The sequence below is a fragment of the Papio anubis genome, chromosome 1 (assembly GCF_008728515.1).
Source record: "Papio anubis isolate 15944 chromosome 1, Panubis1.0, whole genome shotgun sequence".
Lineage (NCBI taxonomy): Eukaryota > Metazoa > Chordata > Mammalia > Primates > Cercopithecidae > Papio > Papio anubis.
Genome location: NC_044976.1, coordinates 66172702 through 66198252, shown reverse-complemented (window position 1 = coordinate 66198252; position 25551 = coordinate 66172702). Strand labels below are relative to the sequence as shown.

The 25551-nt window shown below is 40.6% G+C and overlaps 1 protein-coding gene across 3 annotated transcripts in view; it reads left to right on the top strand.

Annotated features, from left to right (window-relative positions):
- The window catches only part of GNG12 (G protein subunit gamma 12), a 129745-nt gene that overhangs the window by 26180 nt on the left and 78014 nt on the right, over window positions 1–25551 (top strand). The window lies entirely within an intron of this gene.

Sequence of the window (25551 nt, the reverse complement as noted above, 5' to 3'; positions counted from 1 at the left end):
GAAAAATTAAAGTTAGTATTTTACCTTCACTTATGCATTCTCTGATGCTTTCTTTCTTTATGTAGATCTGAGTTTCTGACCTATATCATTTTCCTTCTCCCTGAAGAATTTCTTTTAATATTTCTTACAAGGCAGGTCTACTGGCACCAAATTCCCTCAGTTGTTTTTTAATCTGAGAATGTTTTTATTCCTCTTTTATTTTTGAAGTGTAATTTTTCAGGGTACATAATTCTAGGTTACTGGTTTTTTTTTCTCAGTACTTTATATGATTCATTCCACTCTCTTGCTTACATCAATTCTGAGAAGTCAGTGTAATTATCCTTGGTCCTGGATGGGTAAGATTTGTTTTTTCTTCTTTCAAAAGTTTTTGTCTTTGATTTTTTGAACTTGAAATACGTTATGCCTAGGTTTTTCTTTTTTCTTTTTTTTTAAGTATTTATTCTGATTGGTGTTTCTGAGCTTCCTAAATTCTGTGGTTTGGTGTCTGACATTAATTCGGGGGAATTTTCAGTCATTATTGCCTCAGATAGTGCTTCTGTTTCTTTCTCTTTATTTTTCTGGCATTCTCATTACATGTATGTTACACCTTTGTAGACATGCTATAATTCTTAGATATTCTGTTTTGTTTCTTTTCATCTTTTTTCTCTTTGCTTTTCAGATTTTGAGTTTCTATTGTCGTATCTTCAAGCTTAGAGATTCTTTCCTTAGCCCTGTTCAGTCTACTAATGAACTTATCAAAGGCATTCTTTATTTCTGTCTTTTAAAATTCTTAGAATTTCCGTATTTCTACTTACATTATTCATCTGTTCTTGCATGTTGCCTACTTTTTCCATTAAAGCCCTTAGCTTATTAATCTTAAATTTTAAAAATTCCTGGTCTGATAATTCAGCATTCCTGCAATTTCTGATTCTGGTTCTGATGCTTGTTCAGTTCCTTCAGTGTTTTTTGTCTTTTAGTATGCCTTGTAATTTGAATGAAAGGCAGACATGATGGACCAGGTGAAGGAAATGTGATAAACAGGCTTTTAGGAACATGGAGGTGAAGTGTGGGATAGCGGAAGTGTTCTGTACCTCTGTGGTTAGATCTGAGGCTTTAGATGAGTCTTGCACCCTGGACTATGAACCTCACGAGTGCTTCCCAGTATTTTTTCTTCCCTTAGGTGGGACAGGATAACAAGAGGGTACTAGAGTTGGGTAATTCTTTTCCCCAGATAAGTTAGGCTCTGTTAAAACCCAAACAGATTAGGCTCTGGAAAAATAGCTTCCTCTGAAGACAGTCCATATTAAGAATAGAATGTTCTGGTATATTTAAAAATGCTTTTTTCTCCCTCCCCCTGCTGGAAGCATGAAGGGATTTTTCATCCCTTGATTCAGTGAGGACCTGAGAGAGCTTCTAGAGGTAAAACTCACAAACGTATGTCTTCCCATTCCCCCATTACTAGATTCCCCTGAAGTTTTTAACTCCCTGGCTTGTCCACACTAAGTCTCTAGCAGTTGGTTGGTTACAGCTCAGGTTTTTCCACCTCGGTGCTGGTTCCCATGGAGGCTTCTGCTTGAAGGTTTCTAATCCTGTATACTGTGATTTTCTGTATCCACCTGCCTTTCTCTCCAAATTTTGGGGCAGTGGTTTTTCCTTGTCACCTTACTTCTCTACTGCATCCAAGAAAAGTTGTTGATTTTTCCGTTTATTCAGCTTTCTAGTTGTTAGGAGCGAGTGACAACAACTAAACTCCTTGCGTGCCCAGCTGGCTAAATGTCTGTTTTTCAAATGCACTTTTATGATAAAGACACCATGGAGTCATATCAGGTGTCTCAGCTGGACAGAGTTAATGTGCACCTAGCATTTTCTCAGTGCGCACTGAAAGTACAGCTTCTGCAGCCGAGTGCTTGGGAAGTTTTTGGGTTTTGTTTCTAACGGCACGAAGTTGTCTTCATAACTAGAAAAGATGGGGAATTATTTCACTAAAGCACTTTGGTTGCCTTTTCTCAGTCTAGGGGGCGGTGGGAATTAAGAAGGCGTAATATTAATTAACTGATTTTTATTTGAAGAGGTTACTGGAGAAAGTAATACTGTCATGTTGATTAATTCCACCAGGAATTCATGCCATGTGACTTCAGCTGCAGGGCCCCAGTGGGAACAGGATTTCTTCCCTCCTGCTCTCGACTGAGGCCCTGCCCTCATCTCTTGCCCACAACCTTTAACCTGCTGTCTCAGCTTCTCCCTATCCCTCTTCTTTCTCTCTTGTTTGCCAAAGCCAGCCCTTCTGCCTGGATTCCATCCATTCTGTTGCCTAGATTCCTTACCCATCATCATCTCCTCTCCAGTTGCATGTTTTTTGCTTCTCTGCTGTTTCATTCAAATAATGTGGGTTTGTTTTGTTTTGTTGGTACACTTGCTGTGTAGCAGAAACGTTGTTCCCTCGTCTAACAGATGTGTTCAGGCCTGCCTCCTCTGCTCATGGTTATGATAATTAAACCCTTACCCTGTGTCAGACTTGTGCTAAGTATTCATCTTGCATCATTTACCACTGACTAGTTATGGGACATTGGATATGTTATCTACATTTTCTAAGCATCTCTAAAAAGGGAACATAACTTCATAAGGTTGTTGTGAAGATAAAAGTAAAATAATGCTCGCAAAGCACTTAACACAGGGCCTGATACCTTTTACACACTAATTATAGATATGGCACAGGAGGCTCACCCATGAAGAAAGGGAGAAAAGTCATTGTCACCACTGTTTCCTCCTGATTGGCTTCTGCAGTCAGTCCTTCCAGGCTGCTGTTCTCCCACCCCTTTTACCTAATCACGTTCCTCCAGATCAGTGCTTCTCAACCTTGTTTTCGTTGTCACCATATAAGGAGAAACATTAAGATAAATTAACTTAAAATTTTATAGAGGTGAGTTCACTACATTGTCCAGGCTGGTCTTGAACTTCCGGCCTCAAGCAATCCTCCTGCCTCAGGCTTCCAAAGTGCTGGGATTACAGACATGAGCCACTGTGTCCAACCAATTAACTTTAAATTAAAATTTTCTCCCTAATGGGATAAATATTAAGGAATAAGATTTTGGGGATGTAGGATTGAGCTTTGGAGGGCCACAGACCAGTGTAATCTAAGAATTTTTTTACTTGCATCCCGTGAGAACCGGCTTCTACTCCCTAGTTGGGGCAATGTCCCTTGCAAGGAGAATGCCCGCATTAGACCCCCAACAGTGTTTTCTTTTGTGAAATACATTAGCTTCTTCTGGACTTTATCATCCTTGGTCTCTCTTAACACCTCTTAGCTCCTCTTGCTGCTGCTTCTCTTATGGCTCCATGTCTGTTTTCCTGGCTTCATCAACCATACAGCAGAGACTGAGTGGCTGCTATATGCAGAGATGTCCAGGACAGGGTCATGTGTAGGGGGAGAGAGAGAGACCCAGCTTTGCTATAGCAGGAAACCAACCAGGGAATGGTGGGCAGGAGCAACGTCCAGTGGGAGCCCTGAGAAAGGAATGAACGAAGACTGTCTGGACAGGGGCAGAGGGTAGTGTGTGTGCTGGGGCATAGAGGATGCAGCAACAGGACAAAGAGAGGTAGCCTGGGACACAACTGCCTCAGGGGTGGTGAGAGAGCCTGGGCCTTAAATGATGCTCTCCCTAATGATTTTTTGTTTTGTTTTTCCATAATCTTAATATATGACCTTAAAAATAACAAGTGCCGCTTTTTGAGAAACTCTGCTTCTGGGAAAGAGGCGGTGAGAGCAGAGCTTGCAGAAGTCTGGAGCCTGAAAGCATGAAATCGCAAGTTTGGCAGAGCAGCAGGAGTGACTGGCTGGAGTTGGGGCGGTAGAGCCAATATGTGCCTTGCCGACAAGGGTTTGGAGCCAGTTAAAAGGTTTTAAGTCGGTGCGTCCTTTTTGTCTCTCAGATCCTGTTTTCTCTCATTTTTCCATTTGCCCTAATTTACAATAGCACGTGTCCTACAAAAATATTGATCCTTCACCCTGTGCCTTTCTTCCCTCATCTATTCCTTCCCTGCAGAGGACCTTCAGGTCTTTGCCCTTTGGTAGCTACAGTACCAGCCTCCTTGGCCCCTTCATACCAGTTCGTTCCTCTGGTCACCCAGGCTTGAAATCGTGGAATGATCTAATGGCTTTTTCCCATTCTCTGGTCAAGAAACCACAAGCGGGGCTTATAGATTTGCTCTCCCTTTGGTACTGCCCAGGTTCATCCAGGCATTCCACAGATATTTCCTTCCCTCAGCCATATTTCCTCCTCTGTACCTCCCTCCTTTTTTTTCCTCACCCCCCTTCCTTCTTTTTTCCTTCCCCCTTCCCTTCCTCCCTCCCTTTCTTCTACTTTTTTGTAGGCAAAATTTATTGAGCGAAGAACGATGCTGGTTGCCTTGTATACACTTTTTCATTTAAACCTCACAACAACTCTATGAAAGTATAGATTATTATCCCATTTTGTGGATAGGGAACGTAAGAATCGTACAGGAAAGGTAATTTCTCCAAATTCACACCGTTAAGCAAGAATTTGTGGAAACCTGTGAAGTCTGACACTCCCCACCAAGTTACGGTTTTTCACTGAGAATGCTGAAATAGGACACAAATTGCTCTCTCCTCTTCCTTTTGATCTCCACTCCAAGCCATCCCAGATCTCACTGGGTATAATCTTTCGACAGCACAAATGTTGCCCTCTTAATAAAAACTTCTCGGTTCATAGACTACCTGCACCAACATCCAAGCCTCCCACTGTATGGCCTGAGTTTCTATCCCTTTGAAGAAATCAGCATGTAGGGAAGGAGTATGGTATTTGGTGCCCAAAGACCTGGGTTCAATCCTGTGGCCACCACTTCCTAACTGTATGACCTTGAACAGATAATTCATTTCTCTGAGCCTCATTCATTTATTCATTCAGTGAATATTTATTGGGTGTTTCCCATGTGCTGACCACTGGGTGAGAGTTCCACATATTCATGAGTGAAGAAAATGGGCATGATCCCTGCCTTCCTTGGCAGGGATGCATAGGTGAGGAAGATAAGACCCATCTTCTGGGAACGTTGTGAGGACGCGACAGGTAATTTGCACATAGTACACTTGGCCATGTGGAAGGCGCTACTCAACTGAGGTTGTGCTTCCCTGTTCTGCTCTAGGAAAGTTTCCTGCCCATTTCTGGCTCTTTGCTTTGGCTCATGCTCCTTCCAACCTCCTTTACCTTTAAACATCCAGTGTAGTCTTGGTGGCTCAACTGAAAAGGTCTCCTAGACCTTCCCAGAACCTCCCTCCATAATATGAAGTTATATTTGTTTATTGAGATATTTAAGAACATTTATTAAACACTTTTTAAAACAGTGTTTTCAGTACATAGACCCTGGGGGTCTCCATGATTCTTTCAAGGAGTTCACAAGGTCAAGTTTGCTTTTAAAATCATATTAAGATCCTATTTGATGTTTTCCTTGTGTTGACATTTGGAATGATATTACAAAAACAGGGGTGGATAAAACTGCTAATTAAACAAGGCAGTAGTCGTATCCCTTATCACCACAAACTCAAAAACACCAAAATGCCATTTTCACTTAAAAATGTCCTTGAAGCAGTAGAAATTAAGTCTTATAATTTTGAGAGCACTTTTTAAAAATTCTGTGTGACATAATAGGGAAACTAAAGCTCTTCTGCTGATAATAAAGTATGTCTCAAGGAAAAATACTTGTGTGATTATTTCAGTTGCAAGTTGAACTAGCCACCTTTTCACCTGACACTGCTTTTACTTGGAAAAATGTCTGACAAGCTCTGATTATTCAGACTTGGATATTTGGCAGACAGTTTCTCAAAAAAGAATAGTCTGTCACTGCAAGAAAAATGATTTATTTATTGCTAAAATAATGCTTTCAAGCAAAACTCGGAATTTTGGAATACTTGTATCTGCCACCATGAGCTTGACCACTTCCCAATACTTAGGCTTTGCTGATAAGATCAGGGATGACATTAATGAGTACATTTTCAATATTGTGTAATGTAATATGTCAACATTTGGAAAACCTGTATAACTCAGTGAACCAATATTTTTCAGTGAACAATGTGCGATGTTAAAAACTCTGCATGGGTTAAAGTTCTGTTCCAATGCAACAGAGACTAATCAATTTTAATATAGCAGAATATGGGAAGTTCATTGAAAGGCTTTCAGCCAGCCTGTAAGAAGCCTCTGCTTATCAAGTTTTGGTTTAGTTTCAAAGAAAAATATCCACACATATCTTAAAAGACTTTTCATCTATATCTGTGTGAGGCCAGACTGTTCATACACTACAACGACAACAACATATCACAAAAATTGGATTTAGAAGCAGAAACCAAAAAAACCAGCTGTCTCCGGTTAAAAGGTGTGCAAAGATAGTTGAAGTTAAAGAGTTACAAAACTGTAAAACAATTTTCACTAAAATTTCTTCTGTTTTGGAAAACATTGTTTTTATAAATGTTTTTGCTAAGAGATAATGAATTTATTACTATTATATTTTAATGGATTAATAAGTATTTTTTAACTTCTCGGTTTCAATTTCTAACTATATATCAGATTAAGCTAATAATTGAAAATCTTTTGGGATTATCAATTTTTTAGGGTCCTGAGAACAAAAAGTTTGAGAGGTACTATGATAGAACTGTTTGTAAACAGTGCTAGTTGCTGGTATACATGTGAAAACTAAGTCCTCTAGCAAAGTTTATTCATGAACGTCACTGTGGTCTGGGTTCATTGGCACTATCTAACTAGATACAAAGTCAGAACAAATAAACATGAAATGATTGTAGAATACTATACAATGCTCTGCTGTTTATGGCCGCGCCTGGGGATTTATTATGCTAAGTACAGTAAAGATGTGAAGAAGAGCAGTTCCCTGGAGAGACAAATAAACGTGTCTGCCATGCCTTATAAGCCCCTTCTTAAAAGGCCCAGTTTCTGCTAAGGGAAGCAGACTCAGACTATTTGGTAAAAATGGGTAGCCACGTTCCTAACTATAGTTGACCCTCGAACGACACAGAGGTTAGGGGTTACAACCCCCATGCAATCAAAAACGTACGTATAACTTTTGGCTCTTCAAAAACATTACTATCAATAGCCTACTGCTGACAAGCCGTATTAATAACATATACAGTCACTTAACACACATTTTGTATGTTATATGTATTATATAATGCATTCTTAGAATGAAATAAGCTAGAGAAAAGTATTAAGAAAAGCATGAGGAGAAAATATATTGACTATTTATTTATTTATTTATTTATTTATTGAGACTGAGTCTTGCTCTGTCGCCAGACTGGAGTGCAGTGGCATGATCTCAGCTCACTGCAACCTCCACCTCCCGGGTTCAAGCAATTCCCCTGCCTCAGCCTCCCGAGTAGCTGGGACTACAGGCTCGTGCCACCACACCCGGCTAATTTTTTGTATTTTAGTAGAGACAGGGTTTCACCATTTTGGCCAAGATGGTCTCGATCTCCCGACCTTGTGATCCGCCCACCTCAGCCACCCAAAGTGCTGGGATTACAGGCGTGAGTCATCGCGCCCGGCCAGGTTTACTATTTATTAAGTGGAAGTGGATCATCATAAAGGTCTTCCTCCTCAACATCTTCACGGTGAGTAGGCTGAGGAGAAGGAGGAAGGGGAGGGGTTGGTCTTGCTGTCTCAGGTGGCAGAGGGGGAAGGGGAGGCAGGAAGACTCAGGGTAACTTTATGGAAATACATCATAATTTCTATCTGACCTTTTTCTCTTCCTTTTCTCTAATAATATTTCAATACAGCAGTGGTCTCCAGCCTTTTTGGCACCAGGGACCAATTTCATGGAAGACAATTTTTCCATGGCCAGCGGTCACAGAGGGGTTGGGGATGAAACTGTTACACTTCAGATCATCAGGCGTTGAGTTAGATTCTCATAAGGAGTGTACAGCCTGGATCCCCTGCATGTGCAGTTCACCACAGGGTTCATGCTTTGTAAGAATTTGATGCTGCCGCTGAGCCTACAGGAGGCGGAGCTCAGGTGGTACTGCTGGCTCCCTGCCGCTCACCTCATGCTGTGCAGCCCAGTTCCTAACAGGTCACGAACTGATACTAGTCCACGCCTGGGAGTTGGGGACCCGTGGTTTAGGGCATTGGAAAGCAAACAGGAGAGGGCAGACTGAGGCAGAAAGTGAAAGGAACCTCCTATAGGTTCTTGAACATAGGAGCAAAAATGTAGTTGGGACTGGTTTAATGAGTACGATGGACTGGTTTAATGAGTAGGATGGATCTGAGGACAGGGCATTTGAACCAGAGAGGCTGGTTTTGAGGCCACTGTGATCATCCAGTGGTGCCAGTGGAGATGCGTGTCACCTCAGCCCTGTTTACAGTAGAACTTGGTAAGCCTGGCCGGCGCTGTCACCTGAGGAAGGTCTTGGCTCTGAGGGGATGGTTCTGTCGTTAAATGCTATGTACATGCCATGATAGGGATATGTCGCGCCCTGGTTGACTGGAATTGGACTGATCATTATTTTTCCCATTTCCCATCCTATTTTCTAGGTCAGAACCTCTTCTGGCAAAGTGTAGAGTTTAACTGGAAATCATTTGAGTGAAATAAGTTGGGATTTTTTAAAAGTCAGAACTATCACAGCAAGGGACTGTTTTCCCTAAGCTGTACACTGCTAGTTGGCTTCTACAGAGTGAGTGTGGAGGGTTACGTTTTATTTTTGTGTAGTTCATACTTGAGTTGTTTTGCTTTCACAGGTGATTTAATTTATAGTTTTGTCCTGCCTGACTCAGTTATGCTTTTGAATCTCAGTGTTCAACAAGCCGTGGGACTTCTTGCCTCTGAACGGTCTAGTGTGGTACTTGGTGAGGCATTTTGGGAGAGTATTTCCACCTTCCATTGACATACAAAGGGAAGGGGATCTCTGCCTTTCAAGAACCTGTATCATCATGGCAGGACAAGTTAGGTATGAGTAGAAAAATAATTTTGGAATTTATTCTGATGAGCATGATTTTCTGTGTTTTATCACTTAATTTTTAACTCATAAAAGTATAATCCCATTGAAAATGAGCCAGGGATTGAAATGTGGTTAGCTGAGGTAGGAAGCTGACTACCTGTCTTAGTTTGGATGTTTATCCCCTCCAAATCTCATGTTAAAATGTGATCCCCAATGTTGGAGGTGGGGCCTAGTGGGAGATGTTTGGGTCATGGCAGCAGATCCCTCATAAATAACTTGGTGCCCTCCCCATGGTAATGAGTGAGTTATCACTTAATTACTTCACACAAGAGCTGGTTGTTTAAAAGAACCTGACATCTCTCTTGCTCTCTGGCTCACCAAGTGACACACCTGTTCCCCCTTTGCCTTTCACCATGAGTGGAAGCCTCCTGAGGCCCTAACCGGAAGCAGATACCAGCACTATGCTTCTTATACAGTCTGCAGAATAGTGAGCCCAATAAACCTCTTTTTAAAATAAATTATCCAGCCTTGGGTATTACTTTATAGCAACACAAAACAACATTACCCTATTTCTATTGACCTTAGCAAAATATTGGCCATTAAGCAATTGACTTTACCTATCTGCACCCCATCTATAAAACACGGATAATTATAATACTTCTTTTATAATGTGGACATGAGAGTTACATGAACTAAAGCATAACCCAACTAGTAAATATGTATTTATTGAGTGCCTACTATCTGTCATATAATCTGTGTTTGAGGTCATACTGGAAAACATGATTGACATGAGCTTATAGGAAAGTGCTTACAGACATACCTAGTATGTAGTAAAATAATAAGTGGTACTCGTTCTTATTATTTGAGAAAGGTACACTCAAGTTCAGGAATTCTTTAACGAACCAGAGTTAGCTAAAAGAAAGGTATAGAAATGCAGGCCTCAAGCAGAAAGCATCCTGAGTGTGCCAGTCTCAGCAGGGAATGGTTGTCCTTGAAAAGTAAAGATTGGGTTATCTGAATGTGCAATGTGAAAAGAGTATGTGTGTATTGGGCTTTTCACACACACAGCATTCAGACACCGGGAATAATGTAGTATATCTTTAGCCTGACAAATAAATAGATCTAAATAAATAGATATGTTTAGCCTGACAAATAAATGGATGTCTTTTGTCAGTAGGGCATTTATTTTCATCATAGGCATATAGAAGACATGTTTTTCTAAATCGGTCACATGTTAAATTGTGAGCCTGCATTTCATAAGAATTCAGTAACATCGATCATAAGAAGGGTATGGAGATTAAACAGAAGAAAGAAGAGCCAGTTTACAATTATTAAATTCTGAATTTTTATTGTACATGTAGGAGAAAGTATTCTTGTGAGTTCAGCTTCACATTCTCATGCCATTTGGTTTCCATGTGCATATTTTTGCATAACTGGAGTCAGTGTATTATTCTCTGTTGGTCTGCCTGCCTTTGCATCTGACCTTGATTCGTGTTGCCCTTTTCCTGTGTCCTCACACTCCACATCCTTTTTCTTGTAATGGCAATAAAAGAAACTCCTGCACTGATAAGTGGCCATTGGTTCAACTTTTCATCCAAATACTGGATATTTGGGTTGTTTCCAGTGTTTCACAGATGAGAACATATTTGCTATAAACCTGGTGTCCAGAGAGCTTAGTCAGCAGCTTATTAAACACCTTCTGGAATGGGACTCTCTGCCAAGGTTTTTGAAGTGATACCAACTCATTAAATTAAGAGTCCTGAGAACTGGCATTCAGGATTTCCTGAGACAGCATCTTATTCTTTGGCTTATTTTTTCTCATACATTTAATCAGCAGATATGTATGGACAACCTAGTGAGTGCCACAGAGTGTATTCAGCACGGGTAAGCAAGGTGGAAAAGGTCTCTGACTCATGGTGCAGACAGCAGCCTGCAGAGGCAAGGTGCATGCGGTTGAAAAAGAGATCATCATGGTGGGCTGCCATTTTGCAGGCATGGTGTCCATCAGACTTCTAGGTGGAAAGTGGACCTTTGGTCTGGGTACATCAAATGTCAAGAAAGGGTGCAGTGTAACTAACTGCAGATGGCAGAGTTGGGAACAGTCAAAATTGCAGAATATTAAAAAGCAGTGCAGTTTTTGTTATTTTTAAATCAGGCCAACAAGGAGATTACTAACATTTGAAGCTGCATGGGATAGTAAAAAGCGCAAGGCCTTTAAATTCACACATCCTAGATTTGAATCCTGACTCTACACTTGTAGACTAGGTTTTAGGAAAAACATTGAAACCATCTGTACCTGTGTCCTTATCTCTAAAATGGGTATCGTATTTTCTGTCCTTTGGGCTGTTTGTATCTACAGTGCTTAGTGAAGTGCCTGGCTCAGCAGTTGGTTGTTGTTAGAAAAAAAGAAGAAATGGGTTGACAGATAGGTGGGTGGGTGGATGGATGGTTGGTTGGTTGGTTGGACAGATGGATGGAGTGACCACTCTGGATTGAGAAAGCCGAAGGGCCTCTGTACTAAATAATATAAATATAGCTGGAGCAAGTCATACTTGCCCTATTAGCTTGAAGTTTGCTAAACAAACATTTTCTCAATTCTGCATTAGAGGAGACCAAATTAAGAAGCCTTTCTTTTGTCATCTCATATATATCAAGACTATAAGTAACAGAAAAGCTGGACTAATTTGTCCCTAACAAGTAGGGAGTTGTTTCTCTACCTCTTCATAAAGCTTGGAGGAGGCAGCTGCTTCTGCTCTTTGGCATGAAAGACTTATGCTCTTTTCATCTCTGTGATCCACCGTCTTTGTTGTGTTAAGTGTTTTAAATTGAGACATGCTTTCTCGTGGTCATCAAATGGCCGTCACGGTTCTGTGCCTCATGACCAGTTTCAAAGTTGGGAATCAAGGGGGCATGGGTCACGCTACCCCTGGCTTCTGTGAGGAAGCAGAATCCTTCCCCAGCATTCTCCTGTCATCTCCCCTCAGACCTCATTGGAGTGAGCAGGGCAAAGGCCCACCCTTAAACTACAGCTCCCATCTCTCCTGAGCTCACAGGGTCTCTATTCCAACAAGCCCAGGTTCTGCTAGCAAAGAGATGTTGAGGACTGTTGGTGGATGGACAACTTTATGTTGGCCACATTTTCACAAAAGTAATTAAGTGGAAAGTAAAAGCCAACATTAAAGTTTAGTGGATATGGTTTACTTGTAAGACTTTATTATCTGGGTTAAGGGATTCAGGATTTGTGAGCCCCCAATTGGTGCCTTAAGATTCTGTTTATGCCGAGTAGAAAGGTTTTTGTGACTGTTGTGTCTCTCCGTGAGAGTTTATCCCCCCGCTCCGTTTTGGATGGCAAAAGAAAAGAGTAAACGAATTCAAATAGAGAAATATTTTCTGGAGTCAGTGGTAGGCCTCTAAAAAGCTGCAACAGTGACTAATGCCAGAAATTGTGTGCTGAAACTGGTCAAAGAACTGTTAACAAAATACTTCCCCAACAAAGTGAGTGAAGAGAAAAACACGTGAAACAGTGTTTGAGGGAGGAGGGTTGGCGGTGAAGCTTTGCAGAAGAGTGCAGGAATTTGGGGGTCGTTCAGAATGTCACCAGCATGGGGTTTATGTTGGCTCTTCCCAAGTTCAGTATTCAGAGAATAGCGGAAGAAAGCCACTTGCACAGCCCGAGAGGGATGCAGACTGCAGTGGAATGAAGTCCAGAGTTAAACTGCACAAGCATAACATTCTAGGAGGCCAGATTTGTGGTTTAAAAAAAAAAAAAGTGCTTTGAGTGGGAGCTTTTGCCTTGAATGACCAAATACTTAGTATTTGATATCTACCATTTTCTTCTTTTGGACAAACCACCTAACAACTTAAATTCCCAAACAATTAAATAAGATTTCACATCACAAAGATCAAAATTTTTAAAGAAATACATGGAAATCAAAGTTCACCAAGACTTGCAGATGATTTGCTGCATTTTATTTATTAAACAAGTAAAAGGGCAGAACTGATACCCATCTGTGTTTTCTATTTATGTTATCACTAATGTTAGAATTTGACCAGATCTTTGAACTAAGCTGAGTCTGACATTTCTCAAATGAGTCAGGATTAAGAACATCTTGTTTTTACACAATAATTCCAAAGTCTTATATGTAAAAGATCCAGAAAGATTATGCTTTAAGAAAAGGAGAAAAGACACAGGAGACAATTTCCAGTTGACTGAACTTGCTGAAGCTGAGGTTTGCTAAGAGTCCAAGGTGGAATTCACGGAGCAATTGTGGTCTCTGTGGGGTGGTATTCACTGTCACACTGGGAAAATGTCAGAGGCTGGGAGAGTGGCTGTCCCCTGGGAGCTAACTCTGTCCACTGAGTGTGTCATGATAAATGGGCTTCATTCATGAAGGAAACACTGCTCTTCTGAAAAGCACCAATACTGGCCAGGCAGCCAGAAAACCCAAATGTATTGGAGACTCCTGGCAGAAGGGGCCTGAACTTCCTTCTAGTCTCTTCCAAGGAGTTATCTTAATATTCCACAGTGTTTCTGTGGCTGCTGGGCCCAAACAACAAAAGTTGTGGGACAAACTAGTTGGCATTGAAATCTGAGCAGCCTTATTCAGATACAACTGGGGGAAAAACAAAAAAAGCTGCCACTGCCACAAGTAAGGCAGACAATGTCTTTATTAGCTTAATTCTGCAAGCATTTTTTAAAGGTAATAAAGCCTTAAGGCTTTAGTTAGAGGTAAAAGACTACAGAACATGCCAGATGCTTAGTAAAAATTCAGAATGTAGCCATGAGGTTTTCTATATTGAGACACCCCGATGGGCAGATATCAGAATCTAAGGGGTAAGGCATACGTAGTTTAAAAATCATGCCTTATCTTATGATTCACTTGGGGAGAGGGAAAATATTTATTTTTATAATGTGAACATCAGAAAAATCAAGTTCAATAAAATATTTCTGCCTAGTTGAGAATATGCATTCATTCATTCAGTAACAAAAAAAATGCATATTTTTTCTTGAATGCCTAGCCTGTGTCAGGCGTTGCCTCTGGCACTGGGAGTACAACGGTAAACAAACAACATCCTTTTCTCATGGCGTTGACATTCCAGTGAAGGAGAGGGCTAATAATTCAATAGATAGAAAATAGAGTGCCAGGAAGGGGGAAGGGTTACATACCAAGAAGAAAACCAAAGCAGAGTCTGGGAAGAGAGAGTACAGCCTTCCTGAGGAGATAGCGCTTGACCCAGAGACCTGAAGGAAGTGAGGCAGTGAGATGTGTAGGACTACAGTGTCTGTGAGAAGTTTAAGCAGAAGGAAGAACCTGTGTGAGGACCCCGAGACAGAGCATTGCTTGGCAGATTTAAGGAGAAGGGGGGCTAGTGTGGTTGAATACAGTGAGCCAAGGCCATTTCTCATAGTGCCTGATGGGCCAAGGAGTGGATGTGAGTGAGTGTGTTAAGTATGCTGAGAAACTGTTGGAGAGTTTTGAGCTAGGAAGTAATGACTGATGGAGACTAGGTGGGGAGTTGAGGAGGGAAGCAAGTGTGAAGCCCAGATCAGCAGAGGGAACTCTTTAAGTCATCCAGGCGAGAGATGCTGCTAGTTTGCCCAGATGGGAGCAGAGGAGATGCCAATGCGTGACTGGATTCTAGAGGTATTTTGAAGGCAGGGCTGACAGGATTTGCTGATAGATTGGTTGGATATACAGTTGGTGAGAAAGGAGCCAAAAATGAATGAAGATTTTGGCTTGAACAAGGGCATGAATGATGGAGTCCTCCTGGTACCATTGATGTCCCCTGGGGGCCCCAAGAGGGGAGAGCAGTGTGGGAGGTGATTGTGGCCAGGGCACAATTGTTTGTGATGCCTTATTAAGCATCCTAGGGGAGATATTAAGAAGTCAGTCAGACAAGTATGTGTGGAGTTCAAAGAGCAAGCTGAGATGGGAGATAGAGATTTGAGAGTCATCAGATTTGAGGAAAAGGAGAGAATTCAGCAAAGGAGACTGAAATACATATCACAGTTTCCTAAGACACCTAAGGATGGGTATATCAGAATCTGATTAGGGATGATAAGGTTATCAGAAATGAGTGCGAATTTTAAAAGATTAAGAAAAACTGTATTTACATCATCAGTATCCACAATTATTCCTGGAATTAGGAGAGACATGTTCACAGGAATAAAAGCTGGCTCTGACAAATAAGATAAATAGAACTGAATTTCAGAATTAACTCTTGTGTTACCCTTCCCCTGAGCCACTGTGAACATTTCAGTTTTCGAAAATTAGATATAATTAAGTACATCCAGAGTGTTTTTTTCATTTATTAACAATCTAGGGCGCTTCAAGTAAAGAGATAATTCTTGTGGGAAGGAAAACAAATACATATAGGAATAAAGTATGGACTGGGCATGGTGCCTCACACCTGTAATCCCAGCACTTTGAGAAGCCGAGGCGGGCAGATCACGAGGTCAGGAGTTTGAGATCAGCCTGACAAACATGGAGAAACCTTGTCTCTACTAAAAATACAAAAATTAGCCGGGCGTGGTGGTGGCATGCACCTGTAATCCCAGCTACTCAGGAGGCTGAGGCAAGAGAATTGCTTAAACCTGGGAGGCAGAGGTTGCAGTGAGCCGAGATAGTGCCACTGCACTCCAGCCTGAGCAACAGAGCGAGACTCCATCTCAAAAAAAAAAAAAAAAAGGAATAAACTATGGCCTATGCAGTCAGGGGACTTCACAATCAAGTTGTTGATGCAGATACATAAATGGCCAACAGGAGATCCAAGGAAAAGGGATGGGCACAGAAGTGGCTGATTTGACAGATAGAACGTTGTTGAATGCCCTAAGCTGCCTTTAAATCTCCCTGCTGTGGTATAGTGGATGACAGATTTTTTTTTCTTGGCTCTGAGTTTTTTTGGCTAGTACAGTGATTATATGCTTGTATATTTCCCTAAATGATGGGCAATTGATTGTCTGTGTAGTTCAGAATGTATGTAAAATGGAAAGATCTGTAAGGATGCCTGATGGAGGGCGGGGGTGCAAACTAATATTACAATAGAGGCAGCAAAGATGGCTTTACCCAGGAAGCAGGTGGTAAGTGTAAGAACAGGTGGGTTGTACTGGATATGCTGATTTTCTTCAGAATAGTCTTCCTGTTGAGTTATGGCTTTCAGTGGACTGTGTTGAACACAGATGAGTGTTTTGTTTCTGTTTTTTAATAAGCTGTTGATCTCTTGATGATACAGGAAAAGATGAGCAAGTCCTTAGAATCTGTATATCTTACTTCTTTGGTTTTCAATGACAGAAAAATTTCTTTGCTAATCCATATTTTGGTAGCTAGAGTTTAAGACTAAACTATTCTGTGGAGTCAAAGCCCCAAAACCAGCGTGGGGTACTTTATAGCACACCCACCTCACACATCTCTGAATGTGCAGGTCTTGGAGGGAGGCTCACAGTCTCACCTGATGAGCACTCCTCATTTTCTTCCTCTGAGTCCGAGGCCTGGGGAAGTGCGCTCATCTACACCAAAGGTCTGGCAGAGTGGAAACAAACCCTTCCGGCTCTTGTTTTTCTGATCCAGGCTCAGGGCAGTGCCCTTGGCTGCATCCTGCCCGCTTGTGCCGCCTGACTCTGCAGCAGACATAACCTGAATATGTCTTCTGTGATTCTATGTCTGATGCAAAGATGTCGGCAAAAAGAGTAATAGCATTAGAGAACTAAACCTCAGGGGCAAAATGTTTATTTTCAATATATAGCAAAATCTCAGTTACCTAGACTACTCCAATAAAACCAGAATTTTTAGAGGGACTCATAGTTACATATCACCAGTAAAAAGTACTGCTAAATTTTACTCTTTAATTTTTTTTTTAGTTTTCTGAGGCTAATGAAAAGTATTTTTAATATAGTTCCATTCAAACACGATTAGATGTTAGAAATATCTTTTCATCGAAAGCTAACCAAAAATGTGTTAGAAATCATTGCTTTTGTCGGAGAAAGATTCTAAGGCACGTATCTTCATCCATTCCTATGTTAGGATTCTCACCAAAGAGCATTAGCTTGGATGACATTTCCTGAGCTTCCTGGGGGGATGCCTTTTGAATCAGGACTTAATAGCGGGCCCTTGGTCTTCCATTGAAGTCTTTCTGCATCTTCTGCAGACCGAAGGCCATGTCACCTATTTTATTCATTACCACCCTTGTAAGGAAAGGACTGCTCTTGAAGAGCTTTTGCTTCCTTTTATTGGACAAGAACTGTGTGCCTCAGCTTGGAGCTCCCGCTGCTTTAGTCAACAGCACTGTAGCAAAAGCACAAGTATAGCCTTTATCTCATTCACTATCCTCATCATTTTCCTTTTTGTAGTTCTGTATGGGCCACTTTCCCACCATCATTCATTCTATAAAGATTTGTCAGCCACTCTCTGCCTACCAGATATTGCCACAAAGTAATATCCTATTGTGACTGTATTTACTGGAAACTATAATGCGTTCTTGTTGTCTTCTAAACCTTCTTAAATCTGTCGAACAGTAAGAATGTAAGCCATTGCAATAAGTAAGGCATGGTAGGATTCCTGGTTAATAAAGATATATGAAAATATGTATACTACTCTTCCTGTGTAAGTAAACTAATTTATTTTAGGAAGATTTTCAATGTCAGAAGTTAAAGCCAGCCAGACACAGTGGTTCATGCCTTAAATCCTTATGCTTTGAATCCTCAAGCAGAAGAATGGCTTGAGGCCAGGAGATTAAGACCAGCCTGGAAAACATAGCAAGACACTATCTCTTTAAAAAAAAATACAAAAACTAGCTGGGTGTGGTGAAGTGACCCTGTAGTCCCAGCCACTAGGGAAACTCAAGAGGATTGTGTGAGCCCAGGAGATAGGGGCTGCAGGGAGCTGTGACCTGATCACACCACTATACTCCAGCCTGAATGACAGAACCAGACACTGTCTCAAAACAAAACAAATCAAAAAACTTAAAGCTGAAAGATTGTTTGGTTAACTTTCAGTTAACAACAACAACTAATTTCAGACGACTCTTCGGGCTGATTGCTGTGAAGTATGCAATTATCTGATGTTAGCACACAGATAGTAATCACTAAGCCCTCAGCTAGGCTTTTGCTTTGCAAATATTATTCAGTGTAAATTATGGCAAATAATATAGGAGCCTTGGAGAAGCCACTAAGTTATTCCAAAAGGTTCCGTCATTCAGAGGATCCAAGTTAGCTTGGGAGGTCAGTCATGTGTAACTTTGCACCAGTTCCTATACAAAAAGCTGTGTCATAAATCCCATTGCCCACTTCATGTACGTCACAAACTCTGAGTAGGCTGACCAACCATCTTGGCTTGCGTAGCACTGAGGGGATTCCTGGGACATGAGACTTTCAGTACAAAAACTAGGAAGTCCCAGTCAAAGCAAGATGAGTTGGTTTTTCCTAGTCAGAAGCTGGATCGATCAACAGAAAGGAATATTGATAAATCCTGTCTTCTAAAACCAGCAGCTTACCTGTAAAATGGAGATAATTCTGCCATCCTCTTAGGGTTGTGAAGAAGGCCTGCACTCTTCCTTTTTGTTGGGTTGGGTAGCTGGCTATTGGTTTTTCCTTGGAATTGGAAACCGGCATTGACTCTGATGAGGTTGTGGCCATGGTACAGTTTATCTTCTTGCTCTCTCTCTAGAGGTCTATTGCTCAAAAGGGCTTGGGCTGTCCCCTCTGTCTGTGATAACTCTTTCTGATGTGAAGATGCTAGAGATTCTGGGTCATTTCCATTGGTCCTGTGGTTTTCACTATAGTTACCTCCTTTAGGTTTTGCCTGGCTGTTGCCTGTTAGTTAATAAGGACTCTCTCCACTTGAGAACCCTTTGCCCCAGTGCACCAAGCTCTTTGCATCCCCCAGTGTGCGTAGGGACTCACTTCCTCTCAGGCTTTGGCACGAGCTTTTCCCTCTACCTTACTTATACCTCCCTCCTTTCCTCTTGTGGTAAACCCTGGTCATTCCGTACAGTTTAGCTTCCACTCTGCTTCCTCCTGGAAGCCTTCTGTGATCATCCCAGACCGGTATAAGTGTCCCCTGTGTTCTCAGAGTTAGCTGTCCTTACTGTAATTAGATTATTTGCCACTGGAGCTATGGTGGCCTCATGAGTTGTTTATATGACTTATTGTGGGTTCCTTGAGGAGAGGGACTATATATATACACACATATTTATACACACACATATATATACATATATATAGACACACACACACATATATATATATACACATACACACAGAGAGAGAGAGAGAAGGGAGAGACAGGGTCTCACTCTGTCACCTAGGCTGGAGTGCAGTGGCCCAGTCTCTGCTCACTGCAACCTCCACCTCCCGGGTTCCAGCAGTTCTCCTGCCTCAGCCTCCCAAGTAGCTGGGATTACAGGCACATGCCATCATGCTTGGCTAGTTTTTTGTTGTTGTATTTGTATTTTTAGTAGAGATGGGTTTTCACCATGTTGGCCAGGCTAGTCTCGAACCCCTGACCTCAAATGATCTGCCCACCTTAGCCTCCCAGAGTACTGGTATTATAGGCGTGAGCTACTGCATCTGGCCCATAGAGGGACTATATTTTGTTCTCTGTTTTGTCCCTACCACCTTCCACATTGCCAAACACATAGTAGGTTCAGAGACACTTATAAGCAGCAGGATGGTGGAAGAGCTAACAAGCTACAGACCCTCTTCTACAGTTTTCTTTGGCCTTGCTCTGTGGCTGTCCATCATTGTCCCTCCAGTTCTCCTTGGGAGATATAGCTATGCTAGATCTTTCTCAAAAGACCCCAATCCTCTCTGTCTGGGGACCACCGTCCAATTTAGTGTTAGGTACTAATTTGTCCCACAAGGCACTGGGCACGTTATGGAAATACACATGAAACAGCTAACCTCAACTGCCAAGGGTTACATAAATATCCGCGGGGAGATACAGAATCTGAAAGTATTGTGTAGGCTGGGGTATTCACTTTTGTTTATTGGTGTGTATATACGGAATAAAAATGTTTCTACTGTAACAGGTATTTCAATAAAATGTTAAATCATCCCCAGTTTTGAAGATCTCATGGCTCACAGGTTATACTGTATTCAATTGTAAATTTTGGATGTTTTCATTTCATAATTCAATCCAGATTATTTCTTTCTCCCTAGTTAACATTAATCATTTCCTGTGAATTTTCCTAGTATTAGGAAACAGATGTCCCATATTTTTATCTGAGTTTTTCCCAAATGCTGACCAAGACTTTAGTGCTTGTGTGCTGTGTGTCTGTGTGTATACACAGTGAATTTTTGAGAAATAAGTTATATCTGAATTTGCAAATAAAAGCATCACAGATATAGCTGTGTATTTATACAGATTTGTACATGGTTGGAAACATTCTTAGACATTCTGTTTAATGTAGTTTAGTATTATTTGGCTAATGCAGACCTCCAGCCTAAGAATGCATTAGAAGTGTCTCATGATAGTATGTTTGCCAAAATAAGGAATGGTGTAGCAAAGAGAATACAGTTAGTGCAACCTGTACTTTAATGCTCTTATTTTAATTACATTTTTTTAAAAACTGTTGTCTCTTAACTATGAAAATTCTTCCCCCATGTCTCTGTAAAACATTGAACGAGTGCTCCTCCATGCAGAGAAAGATGCCAGGTGATTTAGGAGATACGACTAAAATATGGACCGTTGGGACCTTACCACCCAGTAAGAGAAGTGCAGCACATTCCCAAATATCTGTGATAAAAAGTAGGAGGTGAAAAAGGTTGTAGAAATTCTAAGAGAAGGGTGGTTTCATTGAGCCAAAGAATGAGGGAATACTTGGGAGAAGAAGTGGTATTTATGCCAGGTAAAAAAAATAATAATAATAATAACTTAAAACTTAATTTAGGTTTAAGTTATTTAAATTATTTTGTCTGTATAAAAAACTGTGTGAGGGTAGATCCATTTTGTGAGCCATTGTTACAGTAAATTTGCTGAAATAATGCTAGCATTTCTTGAGATCCTCCAGCGAAGTAAACATGGTTCTTGGATGCTGTGTGTAAAGGCTTTCTAATAGGAAACAATATAGAATTGGTGCTTTGAATAATAATCCATTTTGCACAAAATACGTCTCTTCACTTTTACCTTGTAAGCTTCCTTTCACAAGGGGTCCTGTGACTCAGAGAAAGAGGGATTCAGCTGCAGGATTCAGTGATCCTGTCTCAGTCCCCTGGCCTGTTTGGATCTGTTTTCTCTACTGTACAGGCAACACTGTTATACTCCCCAGTTCACTCACAAGGTTGCTATGACGATCAGCGTGGATATAAATTGACTTTGAAATTCAATCAAAAGCCAAACATTTTGCCAAGAAGCAGTATCATATCTCTTGAGGTTTATACAAAATATAGCTGTTACACATTATTTATGAAATGCTATGTAAGTGAAAAGATACTTTCATACTTACTTGCATAAGTTTTGGGAATCTATTTGTGGCAAATGTATATATTATCTGTTGATTACTGTGCACTACAAAGAACTTACTCAAACTTACAAGAAAACCATCAGGTTCCTAGTACATGAATAACCAAAAAATATAAAATTACTGTTTTTCAAGGTGACACACCATCAATAAACATGTAAAAATGTTGATCCTAATGCTCTTACAAATACAAAATAAAACAGTCTTAATACTATTTTATGTATAAAATATGAAGATCTCAGGAACTGTGCATTATTTTGCTGGTGATATTGTATGCTAATAAAAATCCCTTTTTTTTTTTTTTTTGAGACGGAGTCTCGCTCTGTTGCCCAGGCTGGAGTGCAGTGGTGCGATCTCCTCTCACTGCAAGCTCCGCCGCCTCCTGGGTTCACGCCATTCTCCTGCCTCAGCCTCCGAAGAAGCTGGGACTACAGGTGCCCGCCACCACGCCCAGCTAATTTTTTTGTATTTTTAGTAGAGACAGGGTTTCACCGTATTAGCTAGGATGGTCTCAATCTCCTGACCTCGTGATCCACCCACCTTGGCCTCCCAAAGTGCTGGGATTACAGGCGTGAGCCACCATGCCCAGCCAATAAAAATCCTTTTAAAAGCAAAAGCTAGTAATTCTACTGTTAGGAATTTAGAGAAGCCAGAGAAATAAGATAAATGAAAAAGCTAAGTCATGAAGATGTCCAATGTAATCATGTTTGTGATAATAAAAACTGGCAGTAACTTAACTATCCAGCATTAGGGGATTGATTTAGGAAATTGTGGCTTTTCAACGTGAAACACTTATGTCTATGTGTAGAAATACTAAAATATTTAAAGTGAAATTTTAGAAAGAAATAGTAGCCGTAATTCATGGAGTTTGTCCTAGTGGCACTGTGCTAAGATTTTCTTTTTTTATCCTTAGAGCAAGTGTATACAAAAGGTAATATTAGCCCCATTTTACATGTTAGGAAATTGAGCACTAGAGATAAATTGTTCAAGGACTTGCGTCTCATTAGTTGAGGATCCAACATTCAAACCTAGATCTGCCCAATTCCAAAGCCTTTACTACCAATACCGTATAAACTATGGCCATAGTCACATAAAAGCACATGTTTCTATCAAAGGTAACATGCAAAAATAAATAGCAGCACTAGGATGCTGGAAATATGGGTAAATTCCAAAGAAGCTTGCCATCCTTTTAAAACTGTCATTGTCCTTTCAGTACAAAAATGGGAAAAAAATTATGTTGAGTATAACATTTCAATTTCTTGTTTACTCTTTTTCACTTATTCTCTTAAAATGTGATGAAATAGGAATCTATGGGTATTTTTTAAAATCTATACTGTCTTTGGCATTATCAGAATACTTTTCCCCCAACTCATCTACAAGTTAGTTGAGTATATATACCACCAGTTCCTCATTTGAAAACAAAACTTTGTCTTCAGAAACTCTCTGTAGATTAGGACAGTAGCCAGGTAAAAAGAGTTTCTCCTGATGAACAGCCTAGACCAGCTCTTCCAGCCAAGAGCCAGTCCCAAGGTGGAGATAATGGGGTGGTACCATTTGGTTAAAGTAGGCCAGTTCAACCTTTTGGGGTGTGCCATTCACACACACAACCTTTTGGGGTGTGCCATTCTCTGGGACAGAAGCCCTTGTACAATGGGACAAAATGCCAGCATTTTAACCCACTGTTTTTAACCTTTGGAGCTCAGGAATGAATTTATAATTCTTTGACACATACAGTATTACTTTACAAAGTTGGTAGCCCTCCAAGCATCTAATAAAGGCAAATTCGTAAGATAGACTTAAAGCATAGGGTTTATTTCCCTCAACTATGCCCCACCTTTGTGGAGCATTTACCTTTTATCCCTACAGTAGGGTCCTTTATGTGTGTCAAAAGCCCTTTTACATCTGTTTTTGCCTTTTGAGATAACATATCAGAATTTGCAAGTGAAACCATATAGTGCCTGTGCTGTTCCATAGAGTAGCTGCCTCTGTGGCTGCTTGGTCACTTGAAGTGTGGCTCATACAAATGGGGAAGTGAGTTTTTAATTGTATTTAAATTTAAAGACCCACATGTACCTATATTGGACAGCATGGTTCTAGACTTCTTAATGCTTTTTTGACATCCTCCCTTGGATGTCTCAAAGTTAACCAGATCACATCAGAATTCTTGATTTTTGTTTCTTCCCTCAATCTGTTTTCTCCCTGAGTAAATGAAACCATCATTGACCAAGTTGCTTGACCCCCTGTATTGACTTCATCAGCAAGTCTTAATTGTTTTACCTTTGGAACCTATACTGAATTCATCTACTTCTCTATATCTGAGGTACCATATCTCACCTGAACAATCAAATGGCCTCACACTTGGTCACCATTTGTTCGCTATTGCCTCTTCAATGTTCCTCCCTATAGCTGCTGAAGAAACCTTGTTAAACTCTTCATTAGGTCACTTCACTCCTTGCATGTATGAAAAAAATTGTAGAACTTATTGTTTAAAATGATCTTATTTACTTATTTGCATACGTGTTTGTTTGCTTTCCCCCATTACAATGTAAGGGCCTCAAGTCAATAATGTAATTATACTTCATTCACCACTGCATCTCCAGCACCTAAAACCATCCCTGGCACATGATTTACATTCAGTAGACCTCTCAATAATAACTAAATTAATGTCACTATTTCTTATGTAAGGAGATGATATGGCAAGAGTCAATACAGATTTATGGTTTGGTTGTTAATAACAAGTGATGCTGACATCCATCTACTTACATGGGAAGGTGGTGGATTCTTTTACATTCTAGATGCAGTATAAAGGGTGGATGTGATGGCTGGCTGTATTTATCTGCAAGTGGGTAGGCTGGGCCACAATCCTGATGCAATCTCTGACCAGGCTAGAGAGAGCTCCTTCTCTTCCTAGAGATCAGTGTATGTTCTAGATCTTAAAACTTTTTGCCTTTCTCACTGTTAGAGGAAAGTATTCTTCTACAAGTTCAAATTCCATAGCCATCCGAGGGGAGTTTAGTTAGTAATGGAAAGAAATATATCCTGGAACTCCAGGGTAGAAATATCCAAGCCATGTCCAGGCAGCCAAAGGAAATTTTTTAGCATGTGTCTTTTCTGGCAGTCCTTGATAATGGCCAGCCAAGACTCTGGGTATGCTATTGCTTAAGCACATTATTACTTAGTTCTACATGCAAAGTAAAGTAAAACTGATGAACTTGGAGGTGTGAGCAAGTCTGCCAAGCTCTGAGTTGCTTCTGCTCCCTCTGGTACTGAACAGGCCTAGGAAGTGACCATCTCCTTGGTACCGGCTGGATTTAAAAGATAAAGTCAAAACTTGCTTTGTTAAAGTCTGTATTTGAAGATTCTTTATCCTAAGGCATTTTTATCAGGCCTGGGTTGATAGCCTTGGCTCCTGTCCTTTCAGTGCTATTCCAGTGTTTTCCTGTGTATGTCTTTATTGAGTATCTGCCATATACCAAGCACCTTACTAGGTCCTGGAGAGACAAAAATGAGCTAGACACATTATTAACCTTCAGGGATTCTGCAAACATGGGGAGAGAGACCAATAAATGGAAATCCTAAAATATAGGAGATACCAGAGTAAAGTAAGTACAGGGGCAATGAAGGTAGAGGGAAGGGGACCCTAGTTGGAGGCAGGCATGCAGTATGAGGTCTAGAACCAAATTGTCTGGGTTTACAATTTGACTCCGCCACTTATGAGCCATGTAACCTTAGGCTACTGGCTTAACCTCTGTGCCTCAATTTGCTGTCCTACTAAACGGAATAATGAAAGAATCTTCCTCATAAGATTACTAAGGGGATTAAAGGAGCATGTAAAGCATTTGAACAGTGCCTAGCACATTTAAAAAACCAGCTTTTAATATTACCAATAGTACACTCATGTGCATATAATGAAATTTCAGTCAACTATAGGCTGCATCTGTGGCAGTGGTCCCATAAGACTATAATACCATTGGTACCAACTGAATGTGTTTTAAACAAAACAACCTATTTTAAAGATGATAATACCATATTTTTACTATACCTTTTCTATGTTTAGATACACAAATACTTACCATTGTGTTATAGTTGCCTACAGTATTCAGAACAGTAACACGCTGTCCAAGTTTGTAGCCTAAACACAATAGGCTCTACCATGTAGCCCA